The sequence below is a fragment of the Doryrhamphus excisus genome, linkage group LG7 (assembly GCF_037039965.1).
Source record: "Doryrhamphus excisus strain RoL-2023G ecotype Guam linkage group LG7, RoL_Dexc_Guam_v1.1, whole genome shotgun sequence".
Lineage (NCBI taxonomy): Eukaryota > Metazoa > Chordata > Actinopteri > Syngnathiformes > Syngnathidae > Doryrhamphus > Doryrhamphus excisus.
In genome coordinates, this window is record NC_136363.1 from 14,877,040 (window position 1) to 14,893,140 (window position 16,101).

Consider the following 16,101-nt stretch of genomic DNA (forward strand, 5'->3'; position numbering starts at 1 on the left):
GTTGGAGTCAAGTAAATTGACCGTTTGACTCGGAAGTCCACGACTCCATACAAAGCACGACCAAATGAGCATAATAGGTCCCCTTTAAGAACTGCCAGATTGTTGCACTAGTGCGCGTCATGCTTTGTGGGTACTGGCGGCAATCACCCCCACACTCAAAAAGTCTGGTCTCCATCCCAATAGCCTCTCCAATTTCCGTCCCATATCCAACCTCCCCTTTCTGTCCAAAATCCTTGAACGTGTCATAGCTGCTCAACTTCAAACTCACCTCAACTCCAACAGCCTGTTTGAATCCTTCCAGTCCGGTTTCCGTCCCAAACACAGTACTGAAACAGCTCTTCTTAAAATCACCAATGATCTTCTTCTCTCCTCTGACTCCGGCCATCTTACCATCCTCATCCTCCTAGACCTCATCGCAGCCTTTGACACCATTAGCCACTCTGTCCTCCTGTCCCGCCTCAAAACCAGCCTCAATATCACCGATTCTGCTCTGTCCTGGCTCCAATCATACCTCACCAATCGTCAACAGTTTGTATACATCAATAGCTGCTCCTCCTCCATAGCCCCTTTACCTCAAGGTGTTCCCCAAGGTTCGGTGCTTGGTCCTCTTCTCTTCATCCTCTACATCATTCCACTTGGCAATATCATCCGTCGTCATGGCCTCAATTTCCACAGCTACGCCGATGATATTCACATTATACCACCTATTCACATTATATATACATTTCTACCACCTCCATCAACTCCAACATCTACTCCACCCTCACCAACTGCTTAGCTGATATCAAAACTTGGATGGAACACAATTTTCTCAAACTTAATAGTGACAAAACTCATCATCAAAAACTTATCATCATCGGTCCCAAAAACATCCCAACACCCACCCATAACTTCTATCTTCAATTTGACGGCGCCACCCTCACTCCATCCCCGCTCATCCGCAACCTTGGTATCCTCCTAGACCCCACCCTGTCATTTGAACCCCACATCAAACAGTCAAAACATCTTAAGAACATAAGAATAATAACATATTATTATTATTATTTCTAGAGTGCAGGTCATGAGTGGACCTAAACACTTTATGGGTGGGTTTATGAAATTCTAACTGATTCTCACATAAACCCAACCATTCCAAGTCCTTTATTTACAAACATGTTGCGTAGAAAAATGAACGTGTTCAATGAACGCATTCTTTTGAACGTGTTCATGCTCAACCCTGCCCATACTCCAAAAGTGAAAAGAAAAGCATTCTGGTGTCAAACCCAAATGTTTCCAGTCTGCAGCAACAGGAAAAGAACGGACCTTTTGCAACACTTGTGGCGGGAATTGTTTACGCCTAGAAAATGAGCATAACAGCCTTACTGTAATATACGCTAAGTTTCTATTAGTCTGACATCAAACAGCATTATTTCCCCTCAGGCTCCTTAACTGTTCTAATTCTAATGTCCACAGCCGATGGATCACCAAACGAACCACACATCAGCTTTCTTTTGTTCTATTCTGTTTTTAGATTCTCTTACTTTCAGTGCAGGGCGGAGCAACGACAAACTGCTCTCAAATTACAGGAAAACTTCACTTTTTTTGGGATCGAAGACATGAACATATGTCTTTGTCTTTTCACAGGGGTATGCTGGAGCCTATCCCAGTCTTTGGGCGAGAGGCGGGGCACATGTTATGATGAAGGTACCACTTAATACATCATCACAACATTGACGGGTCCCTTTAAAGGTGCTGTCTGCATTGCGGGTACAGTGGGTGCCCTCTTCAGATGCCCGCTCAGATGTGGCAAAGTACGCATCACGTGACACATGACACGTCACAGCTGAGCAAAGTTTAACGTTAGCTGTCATTGATTTTATTGCCCTAGATGCTAGAAGAGTGGAGGTTTGCCCTGGAAAGGAGAGGAATGAAGATTAGCCGCAGCAAGACGGAGTATATGTGCGCGAATGAGAGGGACCCAAGTGGAGGAGTGAGGTTACAGGGAGAAAAGATACAGAAGGTGGAGAATTCCAAGTACAATGGAGATAGTGAAAAGGAGGTGAAGAAGCATGTGCAGGCAGGATGGAACGGGTGGAGGAAAGTGTCAGGCGTGATGTTTCAGAGTAGAGTTTCAGCTTAAATGAAAGGAAAGGTATACAAAACTGTGGTGGGACCAGCCATGTTGTTTGGTCTGGAGACAGGAAGCAGGACTGGAGGTGGCAGAGATGAGGATGCTGACGTTCTCCTTGGGAGTGACCAGGATGGACAGGATCAGGAGTCAGTTAAAGTCAGTTATGGGCCAGACTGAGATGGTTGGGACACGTCCAGAGGAGAGATGGCCAATATGTTGGTAGAAGGATGCTGCCAGGTAGGAGGCTCCATGAGCAGCTTTTCAGTCTTGGGTAACTTCACTTGGATTATTCTGCCATTCCGCTTGGCCTTTTTGTAGATTAGTCGTGTTTTCGTTGCGGTTGCGCTCTTTGTGTTTTTTTCCTTCCAGTTCCTCAGTCATTATTTCCAACTACGCCTGTGTACCTTCATTCATGGTCCAACGCTTCCACTTCCTCCTGTCCCTCATCTTGTCTCACACGGCAACACACTAATGCGTACACTCAGCTGACCTTCAGCAGGGAGGAGGGGGGGGGGTGTACGGGGATTTCTAGTGGATGTGCAGCCTTCATTAAAAGATGCTAATGCTACCCTGCTGTGTGCAGGTCCTCCATGTCCCATAACGTTTACATCCTGGGTTAATGCTGCCGGATGTTCAGCAGCCAGAACAAACTGATATTCACGGGCACAATCGCTGCCCGAGTTTGCCTTGCCAAGACGTGGACCTCCCGCTGATTGGTCGCATCGCAATTACAGTGGCGTCATCGCCCCATTTCCTGTGCAAGCGTGTGTGTAGCGAGAGGCAATAACAAGCCAGGAGCTGTCAATAATAAGTTGTTGTTTTTTTGAGGAGCTGCCGGCTCAGCACTAATAAATAAATACTCTGATCTCGTGGCCTCATGGAAATCAAAGCCACTCTTTTTACAGGAAATATCTTCATTCATGCAGAGTAACACGTTGGTCTGTTCGCTGTGGAACAGTCATGTCAACAAAGAAGTCCACACAATTCCAAAAATATAGATTGTTTTTCCACAATTTTGCCAAGTTCTACCTTGCATTTGAATGGAAATTGCATTCATAACATTTCCTTCACGGGTTGGGCTGGAACTACGGGTCTATTATGGTCATTGTGCAAACATCATGATATGGAATTTTAACACGAGAATACAACATTTTATGTGGAAAAAGCATAATAGGTCCCCTTTGAACAATGATTCGTATGTCGAGATGTAATATTGATGATATCGCTTTCATTTAGAGTTGACAACTCAATACGAAAAATGAGCATAATCGGTCTCTTGTCAAAGTCATTTTTGGCAAACCATGATAGAGACAAATCAAAACAAATCCTATTTGAATGAACGTTACATATTCTTGGCCTAAATGAAGCATTTTCAAGCATTAAAATGGCAAAATTGCAAAACATGAATTCCAAGTATTCTCCACTGGTCACTCGGTGTCTGGAACACTACTTCCTACTTTATTGCAGTTTCCGATGATCTCACAACAGGCACAGTAATAACACAATAATAATCACAATCTTAATAACAATCCAGCCAAAACTCAACACTGAATCCCCAATGTCACTTCCTGTCCACATGTCAAGAACACACAAGTATGAGTCTTATTTATGTCTTATTTCTCTCTTATTATGTCTACTATATTGGGTACTAGGAGTGGAAAGGTGATTATAGGGGTGTTATTTCATGTGTAGAGGGCTCTAAAAATGTCAAATAAAATAAAATATGGAAAGTCACCATTGCTTTAGCCAGGATTAGCCACAATAAATGAGGAATTACTGTCAATGATGAATAATTGAAAGCTACTTTTGCCTTAATTGAAGACAATTGTTGCCAAAGAAATTATGTGGGTGCAAGACCAACACTAATGGTAATGGTAATGGTAATGGTAATGGTAATGGTAATATTTCATTTGAACATGCATCAGATTCCAATTGAGTGCATCCCATAATCAGTTCCCAGTTCCACATGCCCAAAAGGAGTAGGAAGAAGCAAAGCTTATTAAATCCTACCCCTCCATCTGGTACTTTTACAATCACTAATCGTTACATTTGTTCACTTCCTGCTTTCCATAATACAGTTCAAGAGTTTAAGTTTTTAGTTGTTTTTTTTTTTTCAAATTTTGTAATTTTCTTGTCCCGTACGGAAGTGCTCGGTGATATGAGCATCCAATGCCATAATGGGTACCATGGTAAGTGTCAATATAGTGATATATATAGCACATCATGACTGGTTCAAGACTCTTCATCCTTGTATTTAGCAAACATCAACTGCTTGTATTGTTTCTTGAACTGGCTCATCGTTGTGCATTGTTTGATTTCCTTACTCAATCCATTCCATAGTTTGATTCCACATCCTGAAATGCTATGGCTAGCATAACGTAGTCCTAGCATAGAAGTGTTTCAAATGTACTTCTTCCCTGAGATCATATTTCTCCTCTCTTGTAGAGAAGTATTGGATGACATTTTTAGCTAATTGGTTATTTTTAGCCTTATGCATTATTTTAGCTGTTTGAAGATGAACTATATGAGCAAGTTGAAGTATTTGTGATTTTGGAAATAAGGAGTTAGTATGTTCTCTGTAGCCAGCATTACGAATTATCCTTACTGACCTTTTTTGCAGTACATTTAGCCAGAGAACAACAACCAGAGAGCAATAAAGAGTGTGGAGTGATTTCTGATTGAGAATTAATTTTGCTTTGTTCAATACTGAAATATTTCTGGCCACCTTATGTTGTATATTTGTAATAAGAGGTTTCCAGCTCATATTTTCATCTATTGTGATCCCCAGAAATGTATTTTCCTTCACCCTTTCAATGTCTACACCGTCTATTTGTATTTGCAGCAGAAAGGACACGCAGTATGATTTTAGTTTTACTTAGGTTCAAGGACAATCTATTGTTATTCTATTATACTCTATTATCTATTATTATTTTGCTGTGAGTTTAATTCAATGGTGTTTGTCTTTGTTTTATTCTTTGAATCACAGCAACAAAAAAGGCAGAATGGCAGCATTTGGATAAAGAAGGTGAGAAAGACGATTGAATGAATGAGTGATTATGCGAGGTGTCGCCATGAGCATCCACGTTCTCTCAAAGGCTGTGAATGTGGTCTAGTTACTTGGACTTAGACTTAGCTGGAGGACAAGCCAGTCGCTTGCTGTTTATTGGGACAAGACACGAGTACAGTGAGCATCCCTGGAGTAGAGAGAACTCGGTCGGAGTCGGTAGAATTAGAACGTATGTGCAGAGAGTTTTATTCATCTCATCGTGAAGATCCACGCTAAACCATTTTTTTAAACTTCAACACCCCTTTGTCGTTGACTGTGGAACATCACAGCGTCCTTCTATGTTGTGTCTCTCTTCAGGATAATTGACCAGCGTTCCTGTGTTCCTGCGTTCCTGCATTCCTGCGTTCCTGCAACTGTCTGGCAGATTGGCCAACAGACATGGACCATCAATCAATGTGCTCAACACGGTGGGCTCATCCTGCAAGGAGACGTTCACATCCGCAGACATTAGCGGCAGCATTCCGGCATAACCAGACGTGCGTCAGGACTAAATTGCATCTGGAAACGTTGCTTTAGTGATACATCCTCATCTTGTGTGACAGTAGAACACTGACGCTTTGGAACATACAGAGTTTTTATGGCTCTTATTGTGCGTACAGTAACTACATGAAAAACATTAAACTGTTGTAGATGGATGGATGGATGGATGGATGGAGGGATGATAAATGGATGGATGGATGGACAGATAGATTTCCTTTATTGTCATTGCACAATAACATAGTTGCCAACACAATTACCAATGTAACGCAATAACAATTACCAATAATAATACTAATAATAATAATAATAATAATAATAAAAGTATTAATAATAAATATTATTATTATTATTAATAATAAAATTGTACACTTTTACAAATTGTAATTGTACAAATAATTTAATAATATTAATAATAATAATAATAAATAAAAAAATCATAATAATAACATGTAATAATATATACAGTATTAATTAACAAATTGAATATTAGGAAACCTGTTTATGGCCTTCTCAATACGCTTTTTAAAATTATTAGAGCCCTCTGAATATGAAGTAACACCCCTACAGTCACCTTTACACTCCTATTACCCAATATAGTAGAGATAATGACAGAAAATTGGAAATTTAAGGCATAAGTAAGACAAAATATGGTGTTGACTCTCACATGCAGTCTGGTGCTTGTGTGTCTCACGGAACTTTACAGTAAAATTCCTGACACCTAGAGACCAGTGTGGAATACTACATATTGTCACAGTATGAATGTCACGCCCTGTGTGGGTTTGCACGTGACAGTTTGCTTGAGTTCCCGGTCTAGGTTTTGGTTTCCGTTTTGAACAAAAGTCCTACATGTATGTGAGGTGGTGCAGTGCAGCAGGGAGGACCGGGGCCCCACACACGCCCACCCCGCACTACCGACCAACCGAGCCGGGCAAGCCAGCCGCCCGAAGCAAGCCCTGGGCCACAGGACCAACCACGAGCCCCACCCAGCCCATCGTGGCAGCCAGTCCGGCCTGCCAGCTCCCCCCCGGAGGGCCCCACCAGAGATTGTGCCAGCTACGTTACCCCCGGACCACCAGGAGCCGCGGACAAACCACACGCCCCGAGGCAGCTTTTACAACCACCAGAACAGCAGGGACCGCGCCCCGGCAACACATCCGTCACCGTGGCAGCCCAGGGAGTGACACCACAGAGACCGCAGGAGAACCGGGACCCGCATGGGGAAGAGCCCAACCCCGCCCTCCGGGCACGTGAGCCAAGAGTGCCAGGGCGGGACAGAGACACACACACCAGGCAGCAGAGCCCACCAGGTAAATGACACCCCAACAGCCGCAAAAAGTGAATGCCCCCTCCAGTCCCACCCTCCGCCACAGCGCCGACCCGTCTCCACCACATCTCCCATCCACCCACGGACCCGCCGAGTAGGACACCCCGGCCAACCAGACACCGGCAAATAACAGGGGCCGCCCGTGAGCCACCGGCCAGTCCCACCCCACATCCACCACAACCCAGCCACCCCCTTACCGAAGGGAGAGAAGCAGGTAATGCCCCACCCCAGCACCGCACCTCCCCACCCAGAGCCCAAGCTGCACAAACGAGACCCCCCCTCCCGTATTAGCTTACCAGGCGCCCCACCTGGGAAACAGCCACAGCCAGAGGGACGATAGCACACAGTCCCCATAACTCACACATGCCTACCATACACAAAAATAAAAATAATAAATAAAAATAAAGTAAAGTAATTGATAATAATAATAATAATAATAATAATAATAATGGTAATAATAATAATAATAGTTATGTATGTATAATAATGATACTACTATTGATACTTAATATATAATAATTTATATATAATATATTTTCTAATAATTTAGATCTTTTAGCTATTTTAGATATGATAATAATAAATATATACATGCATACCTACACACACACATATATAGCCATATATGTACATACCTAAGGGGGAAGGCTCTGCAAGAGCAGCGGGGTATAACCACCCGTGCCCACACCAAGGGCAGGGCCAAAGCCTCCCATGCCCACCCCCCACGGTCCCACACAGTAGCCAAGCCAGAGCACCCAGGGCAAACCCGGCCCACCCCCAGGGGCGAGGGAGGCCGCGGAGGAACCAGCGCCACCGGACGCACACAGGCCCCCCCCAGCAGCAGCAGGCACCCACCACCCACAGGATGCGGCTCCCCGTCTACCCACCACCCCGAGGGACGGCCTGCACCACCCCCGGGACGACCACCACCACCCCACCCACGCCCCATCCCCAGATCCGGACAGCCCCCCACCAACCCCCACCAGAACCTCCAGGGGGTCAGCCCAGCAAGAAGGGACAGAGATACACGGCACCCACCCGCCCACCCCCCAGACGCCAGGGCAACCCGGCGACCAAGACCATGCCCCAAGCCAGAGGAACGGGACCGCCAGGGGCAGAGACAGGCACACTCAGCCCTTCGAGAATTAGATTAAGAGATTAGATTAAGAGATTAGTTTAAGAGATTAATTATTGGAGGCCATATAGATTGAAATTCTGACAGTTGTTCTTTGGATTCAGCAGACATTCTCTCAATTGCTATATGATCTAACAGAAGATTTTTGTAAAAGGCTATGTTCAGTTTTTTTTGGATTTCCAATTGATAAGAATGTTTTTTTTGGCAATGCTTAACGCTGTGATGAGGAGTTGTGTGTGATTTGTTTCTATGTTGACTGTAGAAAGATCACCCAACAAGCATAATACAGGTGAGGAAGGAATAGAGGTCCCAAGTGCCAAAGAAAGGTCTTCGCACACTGCTTGCCAGAAATTACTAATGGGGGCACATGCCCACATGGAGTGTAAATAATCATCTACTACATGATCTGGGCAGTGTACACAGATGTTAGAGTCGGTTAGACCCATTTAAACATTCTCTGCCCTGTGTAGTGTACTGGTTTTGAACTGAACCAACTGTAGGTTGGGATTTTTTATTAAGGCATATTTGCTTCCAGAACTCAGGGTCACAGCTTGTAGATAAATCTAGATTCCATTTGGAGACTGGAACCCCAACGGTGTTGTCACACTTTGACAATAGAATGTACAACTTGGATAATGTTTGGGGAGCGGATACGTTTAAGAATTGGTCAATGGTGGGATAGCTTTCCCAAGATATGTTACGAAACCTAGCTCTAATTATGGATTTAATTTGTGAGTATTCAAGAAATGTATTCTGGCTTAACCCATATTGTGTAACAAGGTAAGTGAATGACACAAACTTTCCCCCCCTTATGATATTTTCCAAGCAACTTATTCCTTTGTCATGCCATGTTGTAAAATCCAAGGTTTTTTTTTTAAGCAATATATCAGGGTTATTCCAGATCGGAGTGTACTGGCAAGGATTGAGCGAGGACCTAGTTATTTTTAAAAATTCCCACCAAGCTGTCAGAGTAGTTTTAATATTTATGCTTTTAAAACAATCGTGTTTCCTAAGGATTTGACTTATGAAAGGTAAGTTAAAGATGGGGATTTCTTGGCTAAATGATGTCTAGCCATAACTGATCCAAGGGGTTACGTTTTATCCATTTTAAGATATACTGTAGCCTATTTGCCAGGAAGTCATTGGAGAAATTTGGCAGTTCTAAGCCCCCACATTCTTTAGATTTTTGTAATGTTTTTAGGCTTATTCGTGCTGGCTTATTTTTCCAAAGAAATGTATTTATCCATGAATCTAATGACTTAAACCAAGTTATAGATGGTTTGGTTGGGATCATAGAGAACAGATAATTGATCCTTGGTAATATCATCATTTTCACAGTGGATACTCTGCCCATAAGAGAGATCGGCAAAGTTCTCCAACGTTCAAGATCATCCTCAATCGATTTCAACAGTGGGGTATAATTCAAGTTGATCAGGTCTGACAGATTGGAGGAAATGTTGGTACCCAAATACCTGATATTCCCTGAGGGCAGTGGTATAGAGGGGGTGCTCTGGAAAACGAAATTAATGGGCAATACTATGGATTTAGACCAGTTAATAGAGTAGTCCGAGAAGGTGCTAAAGTTATTGATGAGTGTGATAGCTTGGTGAAGTGAGGAGTGTGAGTTTTTTAGGAAGAGTAACACATCATCAGCATAAAGGCTTATCTTATGATGAACATTTGTTGTGTGGATCCCTTTAATATTTTCATGTTGTCGAATTGCAGCTGCAAGAGGTTCAATGAAGATAGCAAACAATGAGGGAGAGAGTGGACAACCTTGCCTAGTACGTCTTTGTAAAGTGAATTCTGGAGAGATCAGATTATTGGTTCGAACGGAGGCCTTTGGGGTGCTATATAATATTTGGATCCACGTTCTAAATGAGTCTCCAAAGCCAAATTTCTGTAGGGTTGAAAAGAGAAATTTCCAGTTAACTCTGTCGAATGCTTTTTCAGCGTCTAGTGAGACGATTGTGGTTTCCAAATTATGGAAGATAGAGTGATCAATCAGATTGGTTAAGCAGCGTACATTGCTAACTGAGTGTCTCCCCTCCTTAAATCCTGATTGATCGGGATGTATTATACAGTGCATCCGGAAAGTATTCACAGCGCTTCACTTTTTCTACATCTTGTCATGTTACAGCCTCATTCCAAACTGAATTAAATTAATCTCTTACCTCAAAATTCTACACAAAATACTGCATTATGACAATGTGAAAAAAGTTTTTTTTACATGTTTTGAATTTATTAAAAATAGAAAACGAAAAAAATCACATTTACATAAGTATTCACAGCCTTTGCCATGAAGCTCAAAATTGAGCTCAGGGGCATCTTTTTTCCACTGATCATCCTTGAGATCTTTCTACAGCTTAATTGGAGTCCACCTGCAGTAAATTCAGTTGATTGGACATGATTTGGAAATATAATAACTGTCTATATAAGGTCCCACAGTTGACTGTGCATGTCAGAGCACAAACACCAAGCATGAAGTCAAAAGAACTGTCTGTAGACCTGCGAGACAGGATTGTCTTGAGGCACAAATCTGGGGAAGGATACAGAAAAATGTCTGCTGCTTTGAAGGTCCCAATGAGCACAGTGGCCTCCATTATTCGTAAATGGAAGACGTTTGGAACCACCAGGACTCTTCCGAGAGCTGGCCGGCCTTCTAAACTGAGCGATCGGGGAAGAAGGGCCTTAGTCAGGGAGGTGACCAAGGCCCCGATGGTCACTCTGTCCAGCGTTCCTCTGTGGAGAGAGGAGACCCTTCCAGAAGGACAACCATCTCTGCAGCAATCCACCAATGAGGCCTGTATGGTAGAGGGGCCAGACGAAAGCCATCAGACCAGAGAATTTTGTTTCTCATGGTCTGAGAGTCATTCAGGTGCTTTTTGGCAAATTCTAGACGGGCTGCCATGTTCCTTTTACTAAGGAGTGGCTTTTCGCGCTCTGACATGCACAGTCAACTGTGGGACCTTATATAGACAGTTATTATATTTCCAAATCATGTCCAATCAACTGAATTTACTGCAGGTGGACTCCAATTAAGCTGTAGAAAGACCTCAAGGATGATCAGTGGAAAAAAGATGCACCTGAGCTCAATTTTGAGCTTCATGGCAAAGGCTGTGAATACTTATGTAAATGTGATTTTTTTGTTTTCTATTTTTAATAAATTCAAAAAACGTCAAAAAAAAAAACTTTTTCACATTGTCATAATGGAGTATTTTGTGTAGAATTTTGAGGTAAGAGATTAATTTAATTCAGTTTGGAATGAGGCTGTAACATGACAAAATGTAGAAAAAGTGAAGCGCTGTGAATACTTTCCGGATGCGCTGTATGAGGGGTAACTTTTTCCAGTCTTCTAGCTAATACTTTGCATATTATTTTAAGGTCCGCATTAATAAGTGAAATTGGACGATAACTGGAAGGTAATGTTGGGTCCTTTTCTGATTTTAGCAAAAGACTGATTGTAGCAGAGTTCATATATGGGGGTAGGCGTGCATTTTCTTTTATTTCCTGAACCATTTTAAAAAATACTGGGGCTAGCAATGACCAGAATGTTTTATAAAATTCGGCAGGGAACCCGTCCGGTTCTGGTGCTTTGTTATTTGGCATTTGCTGTAGCGCATCATAAAGATCTGTTAGAGAAATGGGTAAGTCCAGGGTTGTCACCTGATTTTTTTCCAATTTTGGTAATTCTATGGTGCTAAGAAATGTTTCAATGTCTGGAACAGAAGGGTTAATCTGAGGTGTGTATAGTCTTTTATAAAAGTCCCTAAAGACTGAATTAATTTCCTCCAGAAGGTGAGTGATGTTACCTTCTGAGTTTCTAATGGAGGAGATAGAGTTTTTTTCTTTATTAAGTTTTAGTTGGTTAGCTAAGTATTTACCAGATTTATTGGCATGTTCAAACTTCTCCAAACGTAGTCTTTGTAATTGGAACAGAATTTTCTTATCAGTAATTTCTTTTAAATCTAATTTAAATTTTCCAAGATTATTCAGAGTATTGTCATCTTGTGAATCCGCATAAGCGGTTTCAAGGAGTTTGATTTTTTCCTCCAATTCCAATTCCAATAATCTTTCTTTCTTTTTCTTATATGATGAGTAGGAGATAATTTTCCCGCGCATTACTACTTTTGCTGTCTCCCAGAGAACACAAGCCGAGGTTTCCGGTTGGTCATTAAAATCTAAAAACATTGTCCACTCTCTCTCAAAGTCCTTTAAAAAGTCTGGGTCTTTAAGCAATGATGTATTAAATCTCCAGCATTTAGTAGGTGTACTTGTGGTTTGGTTAGTAAGAAAGAGAGCGACTGGTGCGTGATCACTAATAATGATAGGGTGTATGTGAATATTTGATATGTCAGATAAGATTGAGCTACTTGTTAAGAAGTAGTCAATTCGGGAGTACGTGTGGTGCACTGGTGAGAAATACGTATATTCTCTGTGAGTAGGGTGATAAGAGCGCCAAGCATCACAAAGACCAAAATCAGTCATATATTTTTTCAGTGTTGTTGTTGATTGAGACTCACGATGTCCCCCAGCTGGGCTAGACCTATCTATATCTGGATTAAATACCAAGTTGAAGTCCCCTCCCAAGATCAAGCTTGAATCCAGGCGTGCAGAGAGAGAAGAAAAAAAGGTGTGAAAGAAAGAGGGGTCATCAACATTAGGACCATATATGTTGGCAATGCAAAATTTAACATTGTCCACAGATATGTTAATTATTATATATACCTTCTATGTCTATAGTATTGTTGAGCAGTGTAAAATTGACCCTCCGGCTAATTAAAATGGCTACGCCCCTCTGTTTGGAGTTGTAGTTTGCTAAGTATATGTGTGGAAACTGTGGTGAGTGAAATGTATGGGCAGCTGCTTTGGAGATGTGAGTCTCTTGCAATAAGACAATGTCTGCTTGGATATTCTTTAGATGGTTAAACATTTTTTGTCTTTTTTCTCGAGACCCGACTCCCCTGACATTCCAAGTGACAAATTGCAGTGAGGACATCCTAGACTAGCTTATGATGATATGTGTGTATAGTACATGTGCAAGTGTGAAGTATATGTGCCTGTAGGTAATGTAAGCATATACATTAAATATATGCTTAAAGTGCACATGGGCATATTATAATGTAGTCCTCCTGATCCGACTAGTGAAGGTGTAATGTTGGTGTATGCATGTGTGAGATATGCGTGTGTGTAAGTGGCAGTGTTGTAGGTTTATGTGTCAGATGTACAGTATGAGCCACCTGTGTACATGGATGTGTGTCTGGATTTGTGGCAATTTTTAATTTCTAGTGCATGACCTCGCATTGCTCCTCACGAGGCTCCCTTGCTGCACTGTGCTGGCAGCCCCGTCTCCCCCCACAGAGACAAAGGGGCTGTATAACTGACAAGAGGTCTCACTCCATTGTTTTATGGAAGGCTGTTTTTTTATGAAGCGTCTCAGCACTGAACCAAAGCACAGAGGGAAGCCTCTTCCCACCAATGCGGGGGCCGGGGGCTCCATACGAAGAAACGGAGAAATCTGTTATACTGTAATCTTGCAATATATTGTGACACCCCCACTATTAACTACTATTATGTCAGATGTTAGCGTTATTGTGGCTGATGAGGTTTTTTGTTTCTTTGATTTTTTTTTCCCCTCATGGGAATTTGGTAGAGCGAGGATGCGGTATGTCTTCCTGTCTTCCTCGGAAAGCCAATGTTTGTTTATAAGTGAGCTCGGGATCAATTCCGACAGGCCGGTAATATCATAGGCAGGAGAAAAAAGGAGCGCTTGATTAGCTTACCCACACAGCACAGGTCATCTCGCTTCAAAAATGTTTTTATTATTATTTATTATTATTATATTATTTATTTATTTATTTATTTTTTAGCTTATATTTTTTTATTATTATGACATCACAATTCCCTCATATGATCTAATAATCATCGATCCCATAATTAATATGCACCCCTACGTTTTATTGTTTAAGATGTTTTTAATAAGTGTGTGAGGCACATTAGAGGACATCGACTTGGGATTGTGCTTTTTTTGTTTTTTTGCTATTCTTTTAATATTTCAACAACAATATTGGGGTCAACATGACCTTAAAAGGAAATAAAAAAAGAATCATTTTGAAATATGCAGTCAGGGTGTTTTTCTATATGAAACTTTCCTTTTGACTGCAGTGAGATAAAAATGTCATTGTAGCACACAGCTAAAAAAAACAATATTTTATGCACATATTTTTCCACTTCGCTATTTGCAGGATATTATTAAAAGCGGCCGCACTGCCAGATTCATGACCTCTATTCTGAACAAAGACAGACCAGGTTCTGCCAGCCAGCCATGTGGGATGGAAACAGTTCTGCTGTGGAACTGGAAGTGCAACAGCGCCTCTGTGAGGTGCAAGGCGGTACTGTCTGCCAGGAGTGACAACACAATACAGGACAATCAGTCCATCCCAATGATATTTTAGACTTCCTGTACACCCCAGCTGGTTGCTGGTCCCTCATTCTTTTCTCCAGAAGGGACTTCGGTAACGCTCCTGTTTTATTATCTTATTATATTATTATCTTATCCATCTGTCATACTTTCAAGACTGGCATGATGACCATAAACTGTATAAGGTTCCTAAAATATTGGGACAGGTCAATAACACTCAATAGGTTATTACTTAGGCCTATGAATATAAATTTAAAATCATGCAATAAATATTTTACAATAAAAAATAAGATTTGCAAAAATGAATCATATTTTTAATGGCCTCTCATGGCCCACCTGCAGTACCACCATGGCCCACTAGGGGGTTGCGGCCCACACTTTGGAAATCACTGCTTTAAACCAAAGTCAAATGGTATTTGATAACAGGTACTGGAGATAGATAGATGACCAGTCCAGGGTGTCCCCTCCCTCTCGCCCAAAGACAGCTGGGATAGGCTCCAGCATACCCGCGACCCTGGTGAGGATAAGCGGCATAGAAAACGTATCTATCCATGTAGTAATAGTCGTATATAATAACGGTTGAGGCAGCAGTGGCGTTCAAGATCCCGCTGCAAGTGACGATCAATGATGATGATGGCTGGGTTTGCTTGAGATATGGATAAGAGTATCACATGAGGCTCAAACACTTTGATGAAATGGTATCATGGAGTCAAAGATCTGGGAAATTCTGAGCCTGGTGATGAGTAAATCCCAAACTTTTGGGTCATGCTGATGATTTCTTCCCATTTACAATTGCCTTTAACTCATAATCGCATTGTCAAGCTTCAAGCTAGCAATGCTAGTCATGGAAAAACTGAAAAAAACTCATAGGGTTAAGAAAAGGTTGAAGGGTGCTTCATCGTTGGGCCCATCAGTATTAGCCGATTTCAGTCAAATCGTGTGATTGGCATGTGCCGATCAGTCCCTTTCAGGGGCGTCACTCGGTTCTGAGGACAGGGGGGCTCAGCCCCCTGGAGATGCACAGGATATGAATGAATGTAGTAGACATTCAAAAAAAATCCAAAAAAATCCAAAAAAGAAATAAGGAAGAAGAATTTAGTAGATTTAATAGAGATACTCAATAGTTTTAGGCCACTAGTTAGTGGAAGACATCGACCGGTCACTCGTTTGGAGGCCTCCCACGGGTTTTCTAGATGGAAATATTTCACCCCAGTAACCCTGGCAGGCAGAGGTTCCCCAAGCAGTGACAGGCATCTCATCCTCAGTAAGTTATTATTAGGCCTGTCACAATAACACGCTGGCAAGTCGGCATAGATCAATAGACACATTTCAGTAGACTGCAGAGAAACTTGGCGGCACACAATGGAAAGTATTTGCTCAATTTTGCTAGCTAAAGATAAAAGCAAACACATAGTCTCACAAATACAAAGGATACTTCGACACGCACCCACACAAAAAAGGACTAATCTGACAGTTAAGGTGGAAACATGGAGTACGCATATGACAGCTTGCTTTGCAACAAAGCAGAACGTTCCAGACGCCTTGATGCCCCAGTGAAGCCTTG

At 42.0% G+C, this 16,101-nt stretch overlaps 1 protein-coding gene across 2 annotated transcripts in view; it reads right to left on the reverse strand.

The window, feature by feature from the left end:
- The window catches only part of gabbr1b (gamma-aminobutyric acid (GABA) B receptor, 1b), a 159,423-nt gene that overhangs the window by 109,670 nt on the left and 33,652 nt on the right, over positions 1-16,101 (reverse strand). The window lies entirely within an intron of this gene.